Genomic DNA, 24,264 nt, shown 5'->3' on the forward strand with positions numbered 1-24,264 from the left:
GCATGGAGGTGTTGGCAGCATGAGGAGACCATATAGTGGCTGAATGACACAGCGTGGAGGTTTTGGCAAAAGGAGGAGACCATATAGAGGCTGAATGACACAGCGAGGAGGTGTTGGCAGCATGAGGAGACCATATAGTGGCTGGATAGATGAGGCTGAAGCATGAGGAGACCATATAGTGGCTGGATGACACAGCTTGGATGAGGCTGAAGCATGAGGAGACCATATAGTGGCTGAATGACACAGCTTGGATGAGGTTAAAGCATGAGGAGACCATATAGTGGATGAATGACACAGTGTGGAGGTGTTGGCAGCATGAGGAGACCATATAGTGGCTGAATGACACAGTGTGAAGGTGTTGGCAGCATGAGGAGACCATATAGTGGCTGAATGACACAGCGTGGAGGTGTTGGCAGCATGAGAAGACCATATAGTGGCTGAATGACACAGCTTGGATAAGGCGGCAGCATGAGAAGACCATTTAGTGGCTGAATGACACAGTGTGGAGGTGTTGGCAGCATGAGGAGACCATATAGTGGCTGAATGACACAGTGTGGAGGTGGCGGTAGCATGAGGAGACCATATAGTGGCTGGATGACACAGCTTGGATGAGGCTGAAGCATGAGGAGACCATATAGTGGCTGAATGACACAGTGTGGAGGTGTTGTCAGTAGGAGGAGACCATATAGTGGCTGAATGACAAAGCTTGGATGAGGCTGAAGCATGAGGAGACCATATCGTGGCTAAATGACACAGCGTGGAGTTGTTGACAGCATGAGAAGACCATATAGTGGCTGAATGACACAGCGTGGAGGTGTTGGCAGCATGAGGAGACCATATAGTGGCTATATGACACAGCGTGGAGGTGTTGGCAGCATGTGGAGACCATATGGTGGCTGAATGACACAGCATGGAGGTTTTGGCAAAAGGAGGAGACCATATAGAGGCTGAATGACACAGCGAGGAGGTGTTGGCAGCATGAGGAGACCATATAGTGGCTGGATAGATGAGGCTGAAGCATGAGGAGACCATATAGTGGCTGGATGACACAGCTTGGATGAGGCTGAAGCATGAGGAGACCATATAGTGGCTGAATGACACAGCTTGGATGAGGTTAAAGCATGAGGAGACCATATAGTGGATGAATGACACAGTGTGGAGGTGTTGGCAGCATGAGGAGACCATATAGTGGCTGAATGACACAGTGTGAAGGTGTTGGCAGCATGAGGAGACCATATAGTGGCTGAATGACACAGCGTGGAGGTGTTGGCAGCATGAGAAGACCATATAGTGGCTGAATGACACAGCTTGGATAAGGCGGCAGCATGAGAAGACCATTTAGTGGCTGAATGACACAGTGTGGAGGTGTTGGCAGCATGAGGAGACCATATAGTGGCTGAATGACACAGTGTGGAGGTGGCGGTAGCATGAGGAGACCATATAGTGGCTGGATGACACAGCTTGGATGAGGCTGAAGCATGAGGAGACCATATAGTGGCTGAATGACACAGTGTGGAGGTGTTGTCAGTAGGAGGAGACCATATAGTGGCTGAATGACAAAGCTTGGATGAGGCTGAAGCATGAGGAGACCATATCGTGGCTAAATGACGCAGCGTGGAGTTGTTGACAGCATGAGAAGACCATATAGTGGCTGTATGACACAGCGTGGAGGTGTTGGCAGCATGAGGAGACCATATAGTGGCTATATGACACAGCGTGGAGGTGTTGGCAGCATGTGGAGACCATATGGTGGCTGAATGACACAGCATGGAGGTGTTGGCAGCATGAGGAGACCATATAGTGTATGAGGCTGAAGCATGAGGAGACCATATAGTGGCTGGATGACACAGCTTGGATGAGGCTGAAGCATGAGGAGACCATATAGTGGCTGAATGACACAGCTTGGATGAGGTTAAAGCATGAGGAGACCATATAGTGGCTGAATGACATAGTGTGAAGGTGTTGGCAGCATGAGGAGACTATATAGTGGCTGAATGAAACAGTGTGGAGGTGTTGGCAGCATGAGGAGACCATATAGTGGCTGAATGACACAGTGTGGAGGTGTTCGAAGTATGAGGAGACCATATAGTGGCTGAATGACACAGTGTGGAGGTGGCGGTAGCATGAGGAGACCATATAGTGGCTGGATGACACAGCTTGGATGAGGCTGAAGCATGATGAGACCATATAGTGGCTGAATGAAATAGTGTGGAGGTGTTGTCAGTAGGAGGAGACCATATAGTTACTGGATGACAAAGCTTGGATGAGGCTGAAGCATGAGGAGACCATATAGTGGCTGAATGACACAGCGTGGAGGTGTTGGCAGCATGAGGAGACCATATAGTGGCTATATGACACAGCGTGGAGGTGTTGGCAGCATGTGCAGACCATATGGTGGCTGAATGACACAGCGTGGAGGTGTTAGCAGCATGCGGAGACCATATAGTGGCTGAATGACACAGCGTGGAGGTGTTGGCAGCATGAGGAGACCATATAGTGACTGAATGACACAGCGTGAAGGAGTTGGCAGCATGAGGAAAACATATAGGGGCTGAATGACACAGTGTGGAGGTATTGGCAGCAAGAGGAGACCATATAGTGGCTGAATAACACAGCGTGGAGGTGTTGGCATCATGAGGAGACCATTGAGTGGCTGAATGACACAGCGTGGAGGTTTTGGCAAAAGGAGGAGACTATATAGTGGCTGAATGACACAGTGTGGAGGTGTTGGCAGCATGAGGAGACCATATAGTGGCTGAATGACACAGTGTGGAGGTGTTCGAAGTATGAGGAGACCATATAGTGGCTGAATGACACAGCTTGGATAAGGCTGAAGCATAAGGAGACAATATAGTGGCTGAATGACACAGCGTGAGGTGTTGGCAGCATGAGAAGACCATTTAGTGGCTGAATGACACAGTGTGGAGGTGTTGGCAGCATGAGGAGACCATATAGTGGCTGAATGACACAGTGTGGAGGTGGCGGTAGCATGAGGAGACCATATAGTGGCTGGATGACACAGCTTGGATGAGGCTGAAGCATGATGAGACCATATAGTGGCTGAATGAAATAGTGTGGAGGTGTTGTCAGTAGGAGGAGACCATATAGTTACTGGATGACAAAGCTTGGATGAGGCTGAAGCATGAGGAGACCATATCGTGGCTGAATGACACAGCGTGGAGGTGTTGAAAGCATGAGGAGACCATATAGTGGCTGAATGACACAGCGTGGAGGTGTTGGCAGCATGAGGAGACCATATAGTGGCTATATGACACAGCATGGAGGTGTTGGCAGCATGTGCAGACCATATTGTGGCTGAATGACACAGCATGGAGGTGTTAGCAGCATGCGGAGACCATATAGTGCCTGAATAACACAGCGTGGAGGTGTTGGCAGCATGAGGAGACCATATAGTGACTGAATGACACAGCGTGAAGGCGTTGGCAGCATGAGGAAAACATATAGCGGCTGAATGACAAAGTGTGGAGGTATTGGCAGCAAGAGGAGACCATATAGTGGCTGAATAACACAGCGTGGAGGTGTTGGCATCATGAGGAGACCATTGAGTGGCTGAATGACACAGCGTGGAGGTTTTGGCAAAAGGAGGAGACTATATAGTGGCTGAATGACACAGTGTGGAGGTGTTGGCAGCATGAGGAGACCATATAGTGGCTGAATGACACAGTGTGGAGGTGTTCGAAGTATGAGGAGACCATATAGTGGCTGAATGACACAGCTTGGATAAGGCTGAAGCATAAGGAGACAATATAGTGGCTGAATGACACAGCGTGAGGTGTTGGCAGCATGAGAAGACCATTTAGTGGCTGAATGACACAGTGTGGAGGTGGCGGTAGCATGAGGAGACCATATAGTGGCTGGATGACACAGCTTGGATGAGGCTGAAGCATGATGAGACCATATAGTGGCTGAATGAAATAGTGTGGAGGTGTTGTCAGTAGGAGGAGACCATATAGTTACTGGATGACAAAGCTTGGATGAGGCTGAAGCATGAGGAGACCATATCGTGGCTGAATGACACAGCGTGGAGGTGTTGAAAGCATGAGGAGACCATATAGTGGCTGAATGACACAGCGTGGAGGTGTTGGCAGCATGAGGAGACCATATAGTGGCTATATGACAGAGCGTGGAGGTGTTGGCAGCATGAGGAGACCATATAGTGGCTATATGACACAGCGTGGAGGTGTTGGCAGCATGTGGAGACCATATGGTGGCTGAATGACACAGCATGGAGGTGTTGGCAGCATGAGGAGACCATATAGTGTATGAGGCTGAAGCATGAGGAGACCATATAGTGGCTGGATGACACAGCTTGGATGAGGCTGAAGCATGAGGAGACCATATAGTGGCTGAATGACACAGCTTGGATGAGGTTAAAGCATGAGGAGACCATATAGTGGCTGAATGACATAGTGTGAAGGTGTTGGCAGCATGAGGAGACTATATAGTGGCTAAATGAAACAGTGTGGAGGTGTTGGCAGCATGAGTAGACCATATAGTGGCTGAATGACACAGTGTGGAGGTGTTCGAAGTATGAGGAGACCATATAGTGGCTGAATGACACAGCTTGGATAAGGCTGAAGCATAAGGAGACAATATAGTGGCTGAATGACACAGCGTGAGGTGTTGGCAGCATGAGAAGACCATTTAGTGGCTGAATGACACAGTGTGGAGGTGTTGGCAGCATGAGGAGACCATATAGTGGCTGAATGACACAGTGTGGAGGTGGCGGTAGCATGAGGAGACCATATAGTGGCTGGATGACACAGCTTGGATGAGGCTGAAGCATGATGAGACCATATAGTGGCTGAATGAAATAGTGTGGAGGTGTTGTCAGTAGGAGGAGACCATATAGTTACTGGATGACAAAGCTTGGATGAGGCTGAAGCATGAGGAGACCATATCGTGGCTGAATGACACAGCGTGGAGGTGTTGAAAGCATGAGGAGACCATATAGTGGCTGAATGACACAGCGTGGAGGTGTTGGCAGCATGAGGAGACCATATAGTGGCTATATGACACAGCGTGGAGGTGTTGGCAGCATGTGGAGACCATATGGTGGCTGAATGACACAGCGTGGAGGTGTTAGCAGCATGCGGAGACCATATAGTGGCTGAATGACACAGCGTGGAGGTGTTGGCAGCATGAGGAGACCATATAGTGACTGAATGACACAGCGTGAAGGAGTTGGCAGCATGAGGAAAACATATAGCGGCTGAATGACACAGTGTGGAGGTATTGGCAGCAAGAGGAGACCATATAGTGGCTGAATAACACAGCGTGGAGGTGTTGGCATCATGAGGAGACCATTGAGTGGCTGAATGACACAGCGTGGAGGTTTTGGCAAAAGGAGAAGACTATATAGTGGCTGAATGACACAGTGTGGAGGTGTTGGCAGCATGAGGAGACCATATAGTGGCTGAATAACACAGTGTGGAGGTGTTCGAAGTATGAGGAGACCATATAGTGGCTGAATGACACAGTGTGGAGGTGTTGAAAGCATGAGGAGACCATATAGTGGCTGAATGACACAGCGTGGAGGTGTTGGCAGCATGAGGAGACCATATAGTGGCTATATGACACAGCGTGGAGGTGTTGGCAGCATGTGCAGACCATATGGTGGCTGAATGACACAGCATGGAGGTGTTAGCAGCATGCGGAGACCATATAGTGCCTGAATGACACAGCGTGGAGGTGTTGGCAGCATGAGGAGACCATATAGTGCCTGAATGACACAGCGTGAAGGAGTTGGCAGCATGAGGAAAACATATAGCGGCTGAATGACAAAGTGTGGAGGTATTGGCAGCAAGAGGAGACCATATAGTGGCTGAATAACACAGCGTGGAGGTGTTGGCATCATGAGGAGACCATTGAGTGGCTGAATGACACAGCGTGGAGGTTTTGGCAAAAGGAGGAGTCTATATAGTGGCTGAATGACACAGTGTGGAGGTGTTGGCAGCATGAGGAGACCATATAGTGGCTGAATGACACAGTGTGGAGGTGTTCGAAGTATGAGGGGACCATATAGTGGCTGAATGACACAGCTTGGATAAGGCTGAAGCATAAGGAGACAATATAGTGGCTGAATGACACAGCGTGAGGTGTTGGCAGCATGAGAAGACCATTTAGTGGCTGAATGACACAGTGTGGAGGTGTTGGCAGCATGAGGAGACCATATAGTGGCTGAATGACACAGTGTGGAGGTGGCGGTAGCATGAGGAGACCATATAGTGGCTGGATGACACAGCTTGGATGAGGCTGAAGCATGATGAGACCATATAGTGGCTGAATGAAATAGTGTGGAGGTGTTGTCAGTAGGAGGAGACCATATAGTTACTGGATGACAAAGCTTGGATGAGGCTGAAGCATGAGGAGACCATATCGTGGCTGAATGACACAGCGTGGAGGTGTTGAAAGCATGAGGAGACCATATAGTGGCTGAATGACACAGCGTGGAGGTGTTGGCAGCATGAGGAGACCATATAGTGGCTATATGACACAGCGGGAGGTGTTGGCAGCATGTGCAGACCATATGGTGGCTGAATGACACAGCGTGGAGGTGTTAGCAGCATGCGGAGACCATATAGTGGCTGAATGACACAGCGTGGAGGTGTTGGCAGCATGAGGAGACCATATAGTGACTGAATGACACAGCGTGAAGGAGTTGGCAGCATGAGGAAATTATATAGTGGCTGAATGACACAGTGTGGAGGTATTGGCAGCAAGAGGAGACCATATAGTGGCTGAATAACACAGCGTGGAGGTGTTGGCATCATGAGGAGACCATTGAGTGGCTGAATGACACAGTGTGGAGGTGTTGGCAGCATGAGGAGACCATATAGTGGCTGGATGAAACAGCTTGGATGAGGCTGAAGCATGATGAGACCATATAGTGGCTAAATGACACAGTCAGGAGGTGTTGGCAGCATGAGGAGACCATATAGTGGCTGAATGGCACAGCCAGGAGTTGGCAGCAGCATGAGTAGACACTAGGCCTCCACAATCCCTAATATTATCAGATGAATTCTGAAATTTACACTGAAGATTTTGGGTAGCTAGTGCTACCATAACAACATTTTTATTCTCAGACCCAGTCCCAGCAGCATCAGTAAACCATATATTGCCTGAATGACACAGCCTGGAGTTGGCAAAAGCATGAGGAGACCATTGAAACATAAGAAATTTAAATAGAAATCTAAGATTTTGAAATTGAAATTGAGGATTTTGAAATGGAACTTTTAACTCCCAAGTTTTAGTGTCCCGGGCCGCAGTGTGTGGGTACAAAGGACCTAATCTAACAGCAAAATGACAGAGCCTGGAGGTGGCATCAGTAGGAGGAGACCATATAGTGTCTGAATGGCACAGCCTGGAGTTGGCTGAAGCATGAGGATACCCCAGGGCTTCACAATCCCTAAGAAAAAAAGACAAAGTTTGAAATTTAAACTGAAGATTTTGGGTAGCTAGTTCTGCTATAACAGTTTTTTGTATTCCCAGGCCCAGCAGCATCAGTAAACCATATATTGGCTGAATGACACAGCCTGGAGTTGGCTGAAGCATGAGGAAACAATAGGGGCTCACAATTTCTAATAATAAAAGATGAATTTTGGAATTTCAATTGAAGATGTATGGTACCTAGTGCTACCATAAACATATTTAGGTAATGTCCTAGGCTCAGCAGCATCACCAAACTATGTAGTTGCTATATGACACATACAGGAACAGTCTGCAGCAGGAGTACACAAGAGGGGTTCACAACCCCTAACATTAGAAGGTGAATGTTGAAATCTCTATTGAAGATGCATGTTGGCTAGTGCTACCATCCAAAAGTTTAAGGCCCAAGCCCAACAGCATCACTAAACCATGTAGTTGCTGAATGACACAGACATGAGCCGTCAGCAGCAGGAGTACACAAGAGGGTTTTCATGACCACTAAAATTGAAAGATAAATGTTGAAATCTCAATGAAGCATGTATGTAAGCTAATGCTAACATCCAAAAATTTAAGGCACAGGCCCAGCAGCATCACTAAATCTTATAGTTGCTGAAACAAACAGCCTGGATCAGGCAGCAGCAGAAGTACACAAGGAGCATAATAACCCCTAACATTAAAAGGTGAATATTGAAATCTGTATAGAACATGTTTGTTAAAATTTAGACATCGGCACAGTAGCATCAGTAAGCCAAGTAGTTCCTGAAACACACAGCCTGGATCAGGCGGCAGGATGCGTACATGAGAGGGCTTCACACCCCCTTACATTAAAAGATCAATGTTGAAATCTCTATTGAGCATGTATGTTTGCTAGTGCTACCATAATAATATTGTAGTTAATATTCAAGACAGTCCCAGCAGCATCAGAAAACAATATATTGGCTGAATGACACAGCCTGGAGGTGGCTGAAGCATAAAGAGACCATATAGTGGCTGAATGGCACAGCTTTGAGTTGGCAGAAGCATAAGGAGACAAAATAGTGGTTGAATGAAACAACCTGGAGGTGGCAGCAGCATCAGGAGTCCTGACCCTGTGACAGAGTGGTGCAGTGGGTGGCAATACCAGTACCAGGTGATGAAGGTGGCTGGAATGATTGTAAATGGGGAGCAGTGCTTTATATCTGTTTGGCACTATCCATATTTGTCAAGCGTTGGTCAATCTACTTTGATGCATCTGGCATTGGTGGGTGGAAATTCTGGCTGATCCATGCCTAATTCATCTTCACAAAGGTCAGTCGTCCACATTTTTAGTGGACAGACGAGTTCTCCTTGGGGTGACTATGGCCTCCGCTGCACTAAACACCCGCTCTGATGGCAGACTACTGGCCGGGCAGGACAGCTTTTCCAGGGAAAACTCTGCTAGTTGCGGCCATAAATCAAGTTTGGCTGGCCAGAAGTCCAGCGGAACTTCAAGGTTTGTTGGCATGGCCATGTCAAGGTATGCCACCACCTGCTGGTTCAGGTCCTGCTCCATGTCTACCTGCTGCTGATGAGTTGCTTCACTATGCGAGTGAAGTAAGGTACTCATCAGCGACAGCAGACTCAGGCTGCTGCTGATGGAGCTGGTACTGCTCCTGCCAACCCACCACCCCCCAGCAGCCATGGCAGTGGAAGGTGAGCGCAGAGGGCCCCTCCCCACGAGTAAGACTTGCTAGCGGATGGACGATGGCGCCGATAGGCATCGGCCAACTGACTACATAGGATCTCTCTGTAGTAGGTCAGTTTGTCCTCCCTCTCAGTGGGTGTAAAAAAAGGCCCCCATTTTGTGCCAGTAGTGAGGGTGCAATAAGGTGGAGAGCCAGAATTCATCCCGCTACCGAATGTTGACAATTCGGCGGTCACTACGCAAGCAACTGAGCATGCATCGTGCCATTTGTGCAAGTGACTCGGAGGGACTCACTGCCTCCATCTCCACTGCATACTGCCACGGTGTGTCTGGGTCCTTTGTCTCGCCTTCCTCATAACCCTCTAGCTCCTCTAGTTGATCATGCTCCTCCTCTCCTGTCAGATTACTAAAAACACCACCAATCTTATGAAACCTAAACTGTGCTCCACTGTGCCCCTCATCCTCCTCCAGTTCAGCCCCCAAAGGGCTCATGTGGCCATGAGATGAAGGTGCATCGTCTCCATTGCTCTGACCAGCTATCGTTTCCAACACTTGTTGTAGGTAATGAAGTAGTGGAATGGCGTTTTTCATCCCATAATCCTGGCGATTTACGTATATTGTGGCTTCCTCAAAGGGCCTGAGCAAACAGCAGGTGTCACGTATGAGCTGCCACTGGTTCACATTGAAGTTACACAGGAGAGTACCCCTATCCACTTGGATCATCAAGAAATGTTCTTTTCTCTGTTTGTGCAGTCGTTCTAACATATGGAGGGTGGAATTCCAACGTGTGGCAACGTCACAAATCAGACTATGTTGGGGGATACCATTCTGACACTGCAGCTGAAGGAGGGTGTGCTTTGCGGTGTACGAGTGGCTGAAGTGCATGCAATTTCTTTACGAATGACTTTTAGCAGTTCCTCCCCTGTTTGACTCTTTTCGCCAAGGCAAACCATGTGAAGAACAGCGTGACAACGCCGTGCCCTGCACACATGGTATGCTGAAGGGCCACTGAGACTTGTTTGGGCAGTGGAGGCTGAGGACACGGTGGAGGATGAGGCAGCGGAGTCGCACACTGTCACAAAACCAACGGGCTGGAAGCGGCGTGACCTGTCCAAGTTGGGGTTGTAGCTGTGCAGGAACCACATTCACCCAGTGAGTCGTAAAGAACATGTATTGTCCCTGACCGTAGTTACAGCTCCAGACGTCAGTGCTACTGTGCACTTTGGTACACACCGACAGGCTCAAGGACTGGCCCACCTTCTCTTGCACAAAATTGTGCAGGGCTGGTACTGCTTTCTTCGCAAAGAAATGACAGCTTGGCACACTCCACCTCGGCTTGGCACAAACCCTCAGTTCTCTGAAAGGTGCAGAGTCCACCACTTGAAAAGGGAGGGACTGCAGCACCAGCAACTCAGACAGGAGCACATTCAGCTTCTCCGCCGTTAGATGAGTGGGCACATACTTTTGTCTCTTGGACATGGCTTCACGGATGGATTGTTGGCGGAATGCCTGACTAAACATGGGAGAAGCAGGAGCATCTGGAGCGACGGAAGGAGGGTATGATACACAGCTCCCTTCGGCTGAGGTGGTGGAGCCTTGGCTGGCTGAAAGAGGGAGCGGTATGCCACTGGGTGATGCAGCAGGCTGGACCACTACATCGAAGCCACAGTTCTCCCAGGCTGCTTTATGGTGGCGAAGCATATGTTGATGCAGGGCCGTGGTGCCAACATTGGGACCCTGGCCACGCTTCCCCTTCTGCCGACATATCTTGCATGTCACTATGTGAACCTCCTCTGGATGTTTGATGAAAAACTGCCACACCGCCGAGTAGCTGATTTTACCACCAACAGTCTGCACTAATTGACTGCTACTGCTGCCATCTCCAGGAACCCCTGTTCCACTACCTTCCGGGAAAGTAGGCTGACGCAAAGCAGGTGGTCTCCCCCGGGCACGTGTGGCTCCAGAATTTCCACTTCTGCCACCATGCTGACTGCCAACCATGCTACCGCCTTGCTGGCTCAGCTGCTGCCTCACACGACCGCTAGCTGATAACAGGAGCTCAGGCCTCTCGCTGTGACTCCTGCTGCCACTCGCCCCTAGTCTGCTGCGACCTCTGCCTGAAGGATTTAGGCCTCTGCCACTCCTCTGTGCACATCCTGGCACTTCTCTGCCTGACATACTTAGTGCGTATATGAGGGGATTACAATATGCTTCACTACATTTAAAACAGTATTTGTCTAGAACAGCAGCAGGTGTGCACTTTTGGCTGTCCTTTCACAATATGTAAGCCCTTGACAGATTAACAGGTACAAAATAATACACTACTTAGATGTAGTTATGTAGTATGCACTGATGAGGGCAGAAAAATGCTCTACAGTACACTTAAAAAAGTATCTGAGTACAACACCAGCTGATGAGTACTTTTGCCTGGACTTTCACAGAATGTAGGCCCTTGACAGATTAACAGGTACAAAATAGTACACTACTTGGATGTACGTATGCGGCATGCACTTATGAGGGCAGAAAAATGCGCTACAATGCGCCTAGAAACTCAGTATTTTTGTAAAACACCAGCCGGTTGTCAGGATCCGGACTGGTATGCAGAGAGGACACTGGAGGTGGATCCTCTGTGTCAGTGAGGTGATGGCGTGGGCCGTACCAGGGGAACGGAATCTAAGGGGTTACTGGTTTTCACCAGAGCCCGCCGCAAAGCGGGATGGACTTACAGCGGCAGGTAACCCCCAGGTCGTTCCATCCGATAGTGACTCAACCCCACTGACAGCTGAGACAGGCGCGGAAGGTCAGGGCAGGCAGCAATGGTTCGTAGTCAGGGGCAACGGCAAGGGTCTGGATGCACAGGCTAGGAATACACAAACGCTTTCTGAGTGCACTAGGGCAACAAGATCCGGCGAGGACAGGAAGGGGAAGTGGGTTTAAGTAGTGATTGGTGGTAATACACTGATTGGGCCAGGCACCAATTAGTGGTGCACTGGCCTTTTAAATTTCATAGAGCCGGCGCGCGTGCCCTAGAGATCGGGGCCGCACGCGCTGGGACAGAGCCGAAAGAGGACGGGGCAGGTGAGCAGAACGGGATGCAATCCGCGGGCAGGCACGCCCCGCTGTACGGATCGCATCCCCTCCGGGGGAATCAGAGCAGTGCTCCCGGTCAGCGAGTCTGACCGGGGCGCTGCGAACAGGAGATAAACGCCGCGAGTGCTCCGGGGAGGAGCAGGGACCCGGAGCGCTCGGCGTAACACCGGTGATCACTTTTGGCTGTCCTTGCACAATATGTAGGCCCTTGACAGATTAACAGATACAAAATAGTAAACTACTTAGATGTAGGTATGTAGTGTGCACTGATGAGGGCAGAAAAAGGCTCTACAGTAAACTTAAAAAAGTATGTGAGTACAACACCAGCTTATGATTACTTTTGCCTGGACTTTAACAGTATGTAGACCCTTGACAGATTAACAGGTACAAAATAGTACACTACTTGGATGTACGTATGCGGTATGAACTTATGAGGGCAAAAAAATGCGCCACAATGTGCCTAAAAAATCACCAGCCGGTGATTACTTTTGGCTGTCCTTTCACAGTATGTAGGCCCTTGACAGATTAACAGGTACAAAATAGTACAAAACTTAGATGTACGTATGCGGTGTGCACTGATGAGGGCAGAAAAATGGTCTACAGTACCCTTAAAAAATATATATTTTTGTAAAGCACCAGCAGTACACAAAAGTGCTGCAGCCAAAAAAAGCTGGGTACTAAACACAAAATTGCACTCTGTCACAGACTATTAGGAATGGACTGCTGAGTATTATACTGTCTACAGAGTATTATAACCAGTAGATGATTTTTTGTGGCACAAAGACACTGAATTGCGCTGAAAAATTATTCCAGCCTCCTCTGCTAAGGTTTATGAAGTTGATGCAGCTTGTTGAAATGCATGAGGCAACACACAGCTATCTGCTCCTCTCTGTAATACTATGCCGAAGAAAGTGACTGGGAGGTTAATGGCTGCAGCTACAGTAAAAGGGGGAGATTTATCAAAACCTGTCCAGAGGAAAAGTTGCTGAGTTGCCCATATCAACCAATCAGATCACTACTTTCATTTTTAACAAGGCCTCTGCAACATAAAAGAAGCGATCTGATTGGTTGCTATGGGCAACTGGGCAACTTTTCCTCTGGACAGGTTTTGATAAATGTCCCCTAAAATCCTTTTCAGTGAAAAAAACAATGCTCTCCGTCCACGAGAACGCTGATGTGATTAGGAGGATGTTAAACGCAGGTGGAATGCACTTTTCTTTGCTGCAACACACACAGCAATGTCCGTCCTATCTGTATGCAGTGTAATGAATGATATAACAAGCCGAAAAATGGCTGCCGATTATATAGGGCTGTGACATCACAGGGGTCACTGGCTGCTGATAGGCTGCATCCTGCATTTGATTCTGGATCATCCCGCCTACTTCCCTTCCCACCTTGCCTTCTTGCCTTCACAGCGTCCCTTGCCCCATGTACTGACATGTGGATCCGCCATTTTAGATGCCCTGGAGCCTGGAATGCTGTAAAATGGAGTTTAATTAAGCAATTCACGCGATTCGTTGTGAATCGAATATTTCCTGAAATACGTAACGAATTAGAGTTTGTCAGCTTTGATTCGCTCATCTCTAGTGTCCACAATGGCAATGGCATTATGCAGGATTTTAATAATTCGGGGAGAACGGGAGACAGCCCCCGGCTGACGGCTTCTCTACCGTTCCTTATCCCGCTGGTATCCGGGCAATTCGCAGTCTCTGTTAGCACAGGTAGCAGAAGAGGACAAACATCCTCTTCTGCTACCTGTAGTGACGTTACTAGCAGATGTATACAGATCCTTCCAGTATCTCAATCATTCTTAAAAATAAAAAAATACCCGCAAAATTAGTAAATCCATCAGAGCTAGGCCCCAGGCTTTTCAGAATTCTAGCTCTAGCTTCTGTTGGACCTGAATTTTTCTTATATCTAATATCCAAGCACAGTCAAAGTCTGTAGTAAAAAAAATATATTTCTTCAAAATTTGAGAATCTTGCCATATGCAGAAAACAAGATTAACTACATAGGGGGAGATTTATCAAAACCTGTGCAAAGGAAAAGTCAACCAGTTGCCCATAGGAACCAATCAGATCGCTTCTTTCATTTTGCAAAGGCCTTGTTAAAAATGAAAGAAGCAAGCTGATTGGTTGCTATGGGCAACTGGGCAACTTTCCCTCTAGACAGGTTTTGATAAATGTCCCCCATAGAATTTACTTTAGAGTTATGCTCCCATGCTGGAAGTGTAGTCACATAGTCTCAAAACCTACTTTCCCCACATAAACAATCCGTATTAACTCCCAGAAATTAGGATCCAGGAAAGAGAGAGTCATATTGCAGTGTCTGAACTGATTTCCACAGTTTCTATAATGTTTCTAGTGTTGAGCGGCATAGGCCATATTCGAATTCGTGATATTTCGCGAATATATGGACGAATATTCGTCATATATTCGTGAATTTCGAATATTCGTTATATTCGAGTTGATTTTTAAACATTGCGAATTTTCGGCAATTGCGAAAATGATTGCGAAAATAACTGATTGCGAAAATTCCGTCGCTCGCGTGCATGCGCGCTATTACATCACGCGATAACAGAGATCGTTTCCTGGATGCTTGCCAGTGAGATCGCGATCGCGAAGAAGCTAAGCGAAGCGAAGATGGTGGGAAGTAATATCAGCGAAAGTGAGGAGAGAGTTCTGATTTGTGTAAGTATTTTCACCACTGTTAGTTAATTATATTTAACTGCATTTTAGACTAGATTAAAAGTTATGAATCATAACTTTTAATCTAGTCATGATATAAGATCATATAGCGGTGTTTCCCAAACAGTGTGTCTCCAGCTGTTGCAAAACTACAACTCCCAGCATGCCTGTACAGCTGGAGGCACACTGGTTGGGAAACTCGTCTGTTGCCTGGACAGTCTGGCCATGCTGGGAGCTGTAGTTTTGCAACATCTGCAGGGCCACAGTTTTCAGACCACTATACAGGGGTCTCTAAACTGTGGCCCTCCAGATGCTGCAAAACTACAATTCTCAGCCTGCTCACTGTCCAGGAATGCTGGGCATTGTAGTTCGGCAACAACTGGCACTTCAGTCGTTGCCGAAATACAACTCTCATCATGCCTGGACAGCATCTGCCTGGACAGTTGTAGTTTTGCAGCATCTGGAGGCACACTGGTTAGGAAACATTGTCTGTTTCCTAACTTAGTGTTTCCCAACCCATGTGTCTCCAGCTGTGGCAAAACTATAACTCTCAGCATGCCCTGACAGACCATGCATGCTGGGAGTTGTAGTTTTGCAACAGCTGGAGGCACATTGGTTATGAAACACTTAGTTAGGTAACAAACTCTCAGTGTGCCTTCAGCTGTTGCGAAACTACAACTCCCAGCATGCAACTCCCTGCATCCCCTCCCCCAATGTGAATGTACAGGGTACACTCACATGGGCGGGGGCTTAGAGTGTGTTTCTAGCTGCAAGTTTGATATGCCGCAAATTTTCTGCCGCAGCTCAAACTTTCAGCGGTAAACTACTTTGATCCCCCGCCCGTGTGACTGTACCCTAAAAACACAACACTACACTACACTAACATAAAATTAAAAGTAAAAAACACTACATATACACATACCTCTACCCAATAAAAATGAAAAACGTCTAGTACGGCACTGTTTCCTAAATGGAGCCTCCAGCTGTTGCAAAACAACTACTACCAGTATTACCAGACAGCCACTGACTGTCCAGGCATGCTGGGAGTTTTGAAACAGCTGGAGGCACCCTGTTTGGGAATCACTGGCGTAGAATACCCCTATGTCCACCCCTATGCAAATCCCCAATTTAGGCCTCAAATGCGCATGGCGCTCTCACACTTTGGAGCCCTGTCGTATTTCAAGGCAACAGTTTAGGGCCACATATGGGGTATCACCCTACTCTGCAGAATTTGCCTAACAAATATTGGGGGGCTTTTTCTTCTTTAACCCCTTATGAAAAGGTCAAGTTGGGGTGTACACCAGCATGTTAGTGTAAAAAATTCAAAATTTTACACTAACTTGCTGGTGTTGTCCTCTACATTTCATTTTCACAAGAGGTAAAAGGGGAAAATGCCCCCCAAAAATTGTAACGCAATTTCCCCTGAGTATGGAGATACCCCATATGTGGACGCAAAGTGCTCTGGGGGCGCCCAATGGTATGCCATGTGGGTTTTATTTTTTGCGTTCCTGGCACCATAAGGGCTTCCAAAATGCAACATGCCCCCCCAAGCAAAATTTTCTCTCCAAAGCACTGTTATCTGTGGTGTTAGATAGGACTGCAGGTCACACCAACTACATCATCTGTACTCAGAGAGTTATCACTGTGTTATCTGGGTTGTTACATAGGACTGCAGGTCACACCAACTACATCATCTGTACTCAGAGAGTTATCACTGTGTTATCTGTGGTGTTAGATAGGACTGCAGGTCACATCTACTACATCATCTGTACTCAGAGAGTTATCACTGTGTTATCTGTGGTGTTACATAGGACTGCAGGTCACATCTACTACATCATCTGTACTCAGAGAGTTATCACTGTGTTATCTGTTGTGTTACATAGGACTGCAGGTCACATCAACTCCATTTTCTGTACTCAGAGAGTTATCACTGTGTTATCTGTGGTGTTACATAGGACTGCAGGTCACACCCACTACATTATCTTTACTCATAGAGTTATCACTGTGTTATCTGTGGTGTTACATAGGACTGCAGGTCACATTTACTACATAATCTTTACTCAGAGAGTTATCACTGTATTATCTGTGGTGTTACATAGGACTTCAGGTCACATTTACTACATAATCTTTACTCAGAGAGTTATCACTGTGTTATCGCCGTGTTAATCACTGACAGACATTTACGTCATATGTCCATAAGGGGTTAAACAAAAGTGTGACAATTTACTTGTTTCTTCATGTTGCAGCGTTTCCTTGAAAATGGTTATGATCAGACCCGCTCCCAGATTGTCAAGAAGGACATTGTCCCCTCCCTAATGCGGGAGCTGAGGAGAGAACACGGCGGCAGACATGACCGCATGGCGGTCTTAAAAAAATGGTCGGACCTAAAGAGGCGGCACATGGACCGGGTCCGACAAATACGGGACCAGTATCACCCAGGTAAGGTATTGGTGACAGTTATGTAAGGGCAGATGTAATTAATCTTAGGGCAGATGTTGTTAACCCTATTTGTTTGTGAGTCTGACTCCAGATTGTGGTAACATATGTGGTGACCAAGTTCTGCGACTTGGGAGATTAGAGATGAATTCTGTATAGAAGAGTTTGATAGCATAGCCCTCTGCACGGGTGCAGTATTCGGGCCACTTTCTTTTTTACATAACTGACGCAGACACGGACGATGACAGCAAATACTAAACTATATGTAAACTACAACTAACTTTTTTTTTTTTTTTTTTTCCACAAAGACAAAGACAAGGACACAGACAACAACTACTAAACTGGAACTAAAACTAAACTAACAGCTAAAACTAAACTTTTTTTTTGTAACAGACAGACACTGACACGGACGATGAAAACAAATACTAAACTAATATAAACTAAACAATAACTCTACTTACACAAACTAATATATGACTAAACAAAACTAAACACACACTAAATTAACCTACCTTAAAGAAATTTACACGTAAAATAACTACACAGAAATCTAACACTAATCTACACTAACCTAGACAAAAAAACAAAGATATGTGCTTTGAAAAAAGCAGTTGGGTCTAAGGTAGTACTATGAAGCACAAAGCTCAAAGGACGCAGGAAAAATGACAGAAGCCGCTCCACTCTCAAAACCACCATGTGAATCTGCAAGCAAATACTGCTGGGAGTGATCTTATATACTGGTCGTGCCAGCAAGTTTCCATTGGTTGCTAGGGAGGTTGGTAACCTCTGACAACTGTGGTTGCAGCACTATCATTGGCTCAGAGGCATAAGAAGGGCGTGGAAAATATTCGCGAACATTCGCAATACGAATATTCACAATACGAATATTTGCATGCACAAACTAATCGCCTTAGATTCTCCCCCCATGGTCTCTAATCATACCAGCAATGCAATTATCCATCGATGGAGATCACTATAATGTGATCTGTGTTTAAACAAGTTTGGGGAAAAAACGAATATTCGTCATGGCGAATATTATTTGCGATATTCTAAATATTCGCGAATTCACGAATATGCTATATTCGCTACGAATATTCGTGAGCAACACTAAATGTTTCATACCGTTATGCCATTGTGACTGTGATTTACAGGCATGAATGAGAGCATTGTAAGGGTTATATTAAACCAGTGGTCTCCAAACTGTGGACCTCCAGTTGTTTCAAACTAAAACTCCCAGCATGCCCAGGCAGCCATCAGCTGGAGGTCCACAGTTCAAAGAACACTGACCTACACACACACACACACACAGCTAGGAACACTCCTGCAGGGGAGGAAAAGCTTGCTTTGCTGCAGCCTCACTAGTGGGAGGAAAAGGGAAAAGGGAGTTTAGTCAGTCTAGTGTAGCCTCTCTATTTGAGAGGATGTGTTACATGTCTAAGGCTTTTTCACACTACCGTCATGTTCCTGCATTTTAACAGACATTTTTCTGATGAAAGAGGTCATGAAAAAATTGACAAAATAACTGAACATAATGGATGATAACGGCTGACCAATGTCTGTTATTTTAACGGGCATTCTGTAAAAATAACGGACATGTTCCATCCGTTATCACCCGTTACAGTCCGTTCTTTTATGTTCTGAGCATGCGAAGTACAAATAACGGATTATAATGGATGTTAAAATAACTGGCACTACCGGAGGTCAGTTGTGAACATAAGTCACCCATAGACTTCAATGTTAAAATTTTAACGGATGGGACAAAAATTACTGCATGCCATCGTCTTTTGCGCCATCAAAAATTATGGCAATTAGTCATAACGGGACAAGACTGGTGCTGCAGGATGGTCAAAAAATGGGATATTTTGACGGCCGTATTAGGGACTTTCAGATGGGAGTTCATGACGGAAGATTTTGCAGGGTGACAACGTGTTGTAGGAATCCAGACTTGCAATAATTTAGGCTCAGTGCGGGAAAAGCAGTTTAATTTTTTTTTTAAACAAAGTGGTTACAAAAAGAGTGGGAAAAGCAGTTTAAAAAAAGTTTTAAACAGCGAAGTTACAAAAAGGGCGGGAATAGCAGTTAAAAAAATGTAAACAAATAAAGAGGTTACAAAAAGAGCGAGAGGAAAAAAATTACACTTTGAACAGAGAAGATGCACCACTTCAATGGGCTTGTGCAAACACTTTGCTCAAATGACCTTCCTTCCGCAGCACAATGTGACTCCACACAACCAAACACCTATACACAATTCTAATACTCATTCTAATACCAAACACCTATACACAATAATAATATGGTCAATGTAAACACTCTGCTTATCAGAAATACTCTAAAAACACACTCCAGTACTTATCACTTATTAGTTACTCTCCAAACACAGACAACACAATCCTATATACTAAAATGGGCCACAATGCTGGAAGTCTCCCTTAATGGCAGACACAATAACTGGCTATAAACTAAGGCAGCCTTTGTCCCAATAGCTAGCCAGATAGGCCGTAGGAGTTGAACCATAAGTCAAAGTTAAAAATCACAAAAAGAAATACAATGTTTCCTACTTTAACCCCTTAGACCAGGCCAATTTTATTTTTGCGTTTTCGTTTTTTCCTCCTCGCCTTCTAAAATCCATGACTCTTTTATATTTCCATCTACAGACCCATAAGAGGGCTTGTTTTTTGCATGAACAATTGTACTTTGTAATGAAACCTCTCATTTTACCATAAAATGTACGGCGAACTCAAAAAACATTTTTTTAGGAAGGAAATTTTACCCCTTAACGACGCAGGACGTATATTTACGTCCTGCGCCGGCTCCCGCGATATGAAGCGGGGTCGCACTGCGACCCCGCATCACATCGCGTCGGTCTCATCAACGGCCGGGACCCGCGGCTAATACCACACATCGCCGATCGTGGCAATGTGCGGTATTAACCCTTTAGAAGCGGCGGTCAAAGCTGACCGCTGCTTCTAAAGTGAAAGTGAAACTATCCCGGCTAGTCAGTCGGTCTGTTCGGGACCGTCGCGGTGAAATCCCGGCGTCCCGAATATCTTACAGGACACCGGGAGGGCCCTTACCTGCCTCCTCAGTGTCCGATCGACGAATGACTGCTCCGTGCCTGAGATCCAGGCAGGAGCAGTCAAGCGCCGATAACACTGATCACAGGCGTGTTAATACACGCCAGTGATCAGCTTAGGAGATCAGTGTGTGCAGTGTTATAGGCCCCTATGGGACCTATAACACTGCAAAAAAAAGTTTAAAAAAAGTGTTAATAAAGGTCATTTAACCCCTTCCCTAATAAAAGTTTGAACCCCCCTTTTCCCATAAAAAAAATAAAACAGTGTAAATAAAAAAATATATAAACATATGTGGTATCGCCGTGTGCGTAAATGTCCAAACTATAAAAATATATCATTAATTAAACAGCACAGTCAATGGCGTATGCGCAAAAAAATTCCAAATTCCAAAAAAGCTTATTTTTGGTCACTTTTTTATATCATTAAAAAATTAATAAAAAGTGATCAAAAAGTCTGATCAAAACAAAAATCATACCGATAAAAGCTTCAGATCACCGTGCAAAAAATGAGCCCTCATACCGCCATGTAGGTGGAAAAATAAAAAAAGTTATAGGGGTCAGAAAATGACATTTTTAAACGTATACATTTTCCTGCATGTAGTTATGATTTTTTTCAGATGTACGACAAAATCAAACCTATATAAGTAGGCTATCATTTTAACCGTATGAACCTACAGAATAATGATAAGGTGTCATTTTTACCGAAATATGCACTACGTAGAAACGGAAGCCCCCAAAAGTTGCAAAATTCCGTTTTTTTCTTCGATTTTGTTGCGCAATGATTTTTTTTTCCGTTTCTCCGTGAATTTTGGGGTAAAATGACTAATGTCACTGCAAAGTAGAATTGGTGGCGCAAAAAATAAGCCATAATATGGATTTTTAGGTGGAAAATTGAAAGGGTCATGATTTTTAAAAGGTAAGGAGGAAAAAACGAAAGTGCAAAAACAGAAAAACCCTGAGTCCTTAACCCTTTAAGAACCGGGGTTTTGTCCATTTTTGCATTTTCGTTTTTTTCTACTTGCCTTTAAGAAATCATAACTCTTTCAATTTTGCACCTAAAAATCCATATGATGGCTTATTTTTTGCGCCACCAATTCTACTTTGTAATGACGTCAGTCATTGTGGCCAAAAATCTACGGTGAAACGGAAAAAAAAATCATTGTGCGACAGAATTGGAAAAAAAAACGCTGTTTTGTAAATTTTGGGAGCTTCCGTCTCTACGTAGTACATTTTTCGGTAAAAATGACACCTGATATTTATTCTGTAGGTCCATACGATTAAAATGATACCCTACTTATATAGGTTTGATTTTGTCGTACTTCTGGAAAAAATCATAACTTCATGCAGGAAAATTAATACGTTTAAAATTGTCATTTCTGACCCGTATAACTTTTTAATTTTTCCGTGTATGGGGCGGTATGAGGGCTCATTTTTTGCGCCGTGATCTGAAGTTTTTAACGGTACCATTGTATTGATAGGACTTATTGATCGCTTTTTATTAATTTTTTCATGATATAAAAAGTGACCAAAAATGTACTATTTTGTACTTTTGAATTTTTTTGCGCGCACGCCATTGACCATGCAGTTTAATTAACAATATATTTTTATAATTCGGACATTTCCGCATGCGGCGATACCATATATGTTTATTTTTATTTACACTGTGTTTTCTTTTTTTATGGGAAAAGGGGGGTGATTCAAACTTTTAATAGGGAAGGGGTTAAATGATATTTATTCACTTTTTTTTTATTTTTATTTTTTGCAGTGTTAGCTCCCATAGGGACCTATAACACTGCACACACTGATCTTTATCATTGATCACTGGTTTCTCATAAGAAACCAGTGATCGATGATTCTGCTGCTTGACTGCTCATGCCTGGATCTCAGGCACTGAGCAGTCATTCGGTGATCGGACAGCGAGGAGGTAGGTAGGGGCCCTCCTGCTGTCCTGTAAGCTGTTCGGGATGCCGCGATTTCGCCGTGGCTATCCCGAACAGCCCACTGAGCTAACCGGCATGGTTTCAGTTTCACTTTAGACGCGGCGTTCAACTTTGAAAGCCGCGTCTAAAGGGTTAATAGCGCGCGGCACAGCAATCAATGCCGCAAGCTACTAGCCATGGCCGTGGCCCTGATCCGCTATGGCCGTGGCCCCGCGTTATAGATCGGGAGCGGACACATGACGTTCCAGTACGTCATGTGTCCTTAAGGGGTTAAAGGGGTTATCCCGGAAAAAAAACTTTTTTTTATATATCAACTGGCTCCAGAAAGTTAAACAGATTTGTATATTACTTCTATTAAAAAATCTTAATCCTTTCAGTACTTATGAGCTTCTGAAGTTTAGGTTGTTCTTTTCTGTCTAAGTAATCTCTGATGACACGTGTCTCGGGAACCGCCCAGTTTAGAAGAGGTTTGCTATGGGAATTTGCTTCTAAACTGGGTGGTTCCCGAGACACGTGTCATCAGAGATTACTTAGACAGAAAAGAACAACCTTAACTTCAGAAGCTCATAAGTATTGAAAGGATTAAGATTTTTTAATAGAATTCATTTACAAATCTGCCAGTTGATATATATAAAAAAGTTTTTTCCTGGAATACCCCTTTAAGGGGTTAAATGAAAATCTAAATTTTGCACATTTTGGAGGGGTTCGTTTTCACACTGTACAATTTACGGTAAAAATTATATATGTTCTTTATTCTGTGGCTCAATACGATTAAAATGATACCCATGGCTAGATACTTTTATATTTTTGTACTGCTTAAAAAAAATCTAAAACTTTTTGTACAAAATCAGTAATCTAAAAACGCCCTATTTTGACCACCTATAACTTTTTCATTTTTCTGAATATAGGGAGGTATGAGGGCTCATTTTTTGCGCCATCATTTGTACTTTTTTTAAAATACCACAAAAAAGACAAAAAAGGACAAAAAAGCTGCATTTTTGGACTTTTTTTTATTTTTTACGTTTACGCCATTCACCGTACAGGTTCATTAACATTATATTTTGTCTGATAGTTCAGACATTTACGCATGCGGAAATATCAAATATGTTTAATAAAAAAAATGTTTTACGCTTTTTGTGGGTAAAATGGGAAAAACTAACAATTTTCATTTTTAACGGGGGAGGGGATTTTTCTCATTTTTTGTACTTTTTATTTTTACATTTTTCTATTTTTTTTCCCACTTTTTATGTCCCCATAGGGGACTATCTATAGCAATCCTTTGAGTGCTAATACTGTGCAGTGCCATGTATAGGACACAGCACTGCTCAGTATTATCGGTGATTTTCTGCTCTGGTCTGCTCGATCTCAGACCAGAGCAGAAGACCCCAGAAGACGGCCGGAGCCAGGTGAGGGGACCTCCGGCCACCATGCTGGATGATCGGATCTCTATTGATCACGGCATCTGAGGGGTTAATGGCGGACATCCGCGCGATTGCGGATGTCGGCCATTACGGGTGGGTCCCCGGCTGCTGCTAGCATCCGGGACCTGCCGTGTATGACGCGAGCACCGTTCCAATGCTCGCGGTCATACACAGGACGTAAATGTACGTCCTGGTGCGGGAAGTCCCACCAAACCAGGACGTACATTTACATCCGTGGTCGTTAAGGGGTTAAAAACCGGTCAGAGTTATGGGTTCAAAACATACAGATATCCATTAAATGCAGTTACTGAAACACAGTTGCCTCCTACCTTCGCTCACCAAATGTTGTAGGAATCCAGATTTGTAATAATTCAGGCTCAGGGTGGTCTACCAGGATAGCGAATTCGCCATAGTTGAAGAAGCACAAACAACATATTGTGATCCAACAACACGGTTTCTCCCACCAGCTTCAGGAAGAATCCCCCTTGCTAGTGTGGGTTATGTT

This window comes from Hyla sarda, chromosome 4 (assembly GCF_029499605.1).
Source record: "Hyla sarda isolate aHylSar1 chromosome 4, aHylSar1.hap1, whole genome shotgun sequence".
NCBI lineage: Eukaryota > Metazoa > Chordata > Amphibia > Anura > Hylidae > Hyla > Hyla sarda.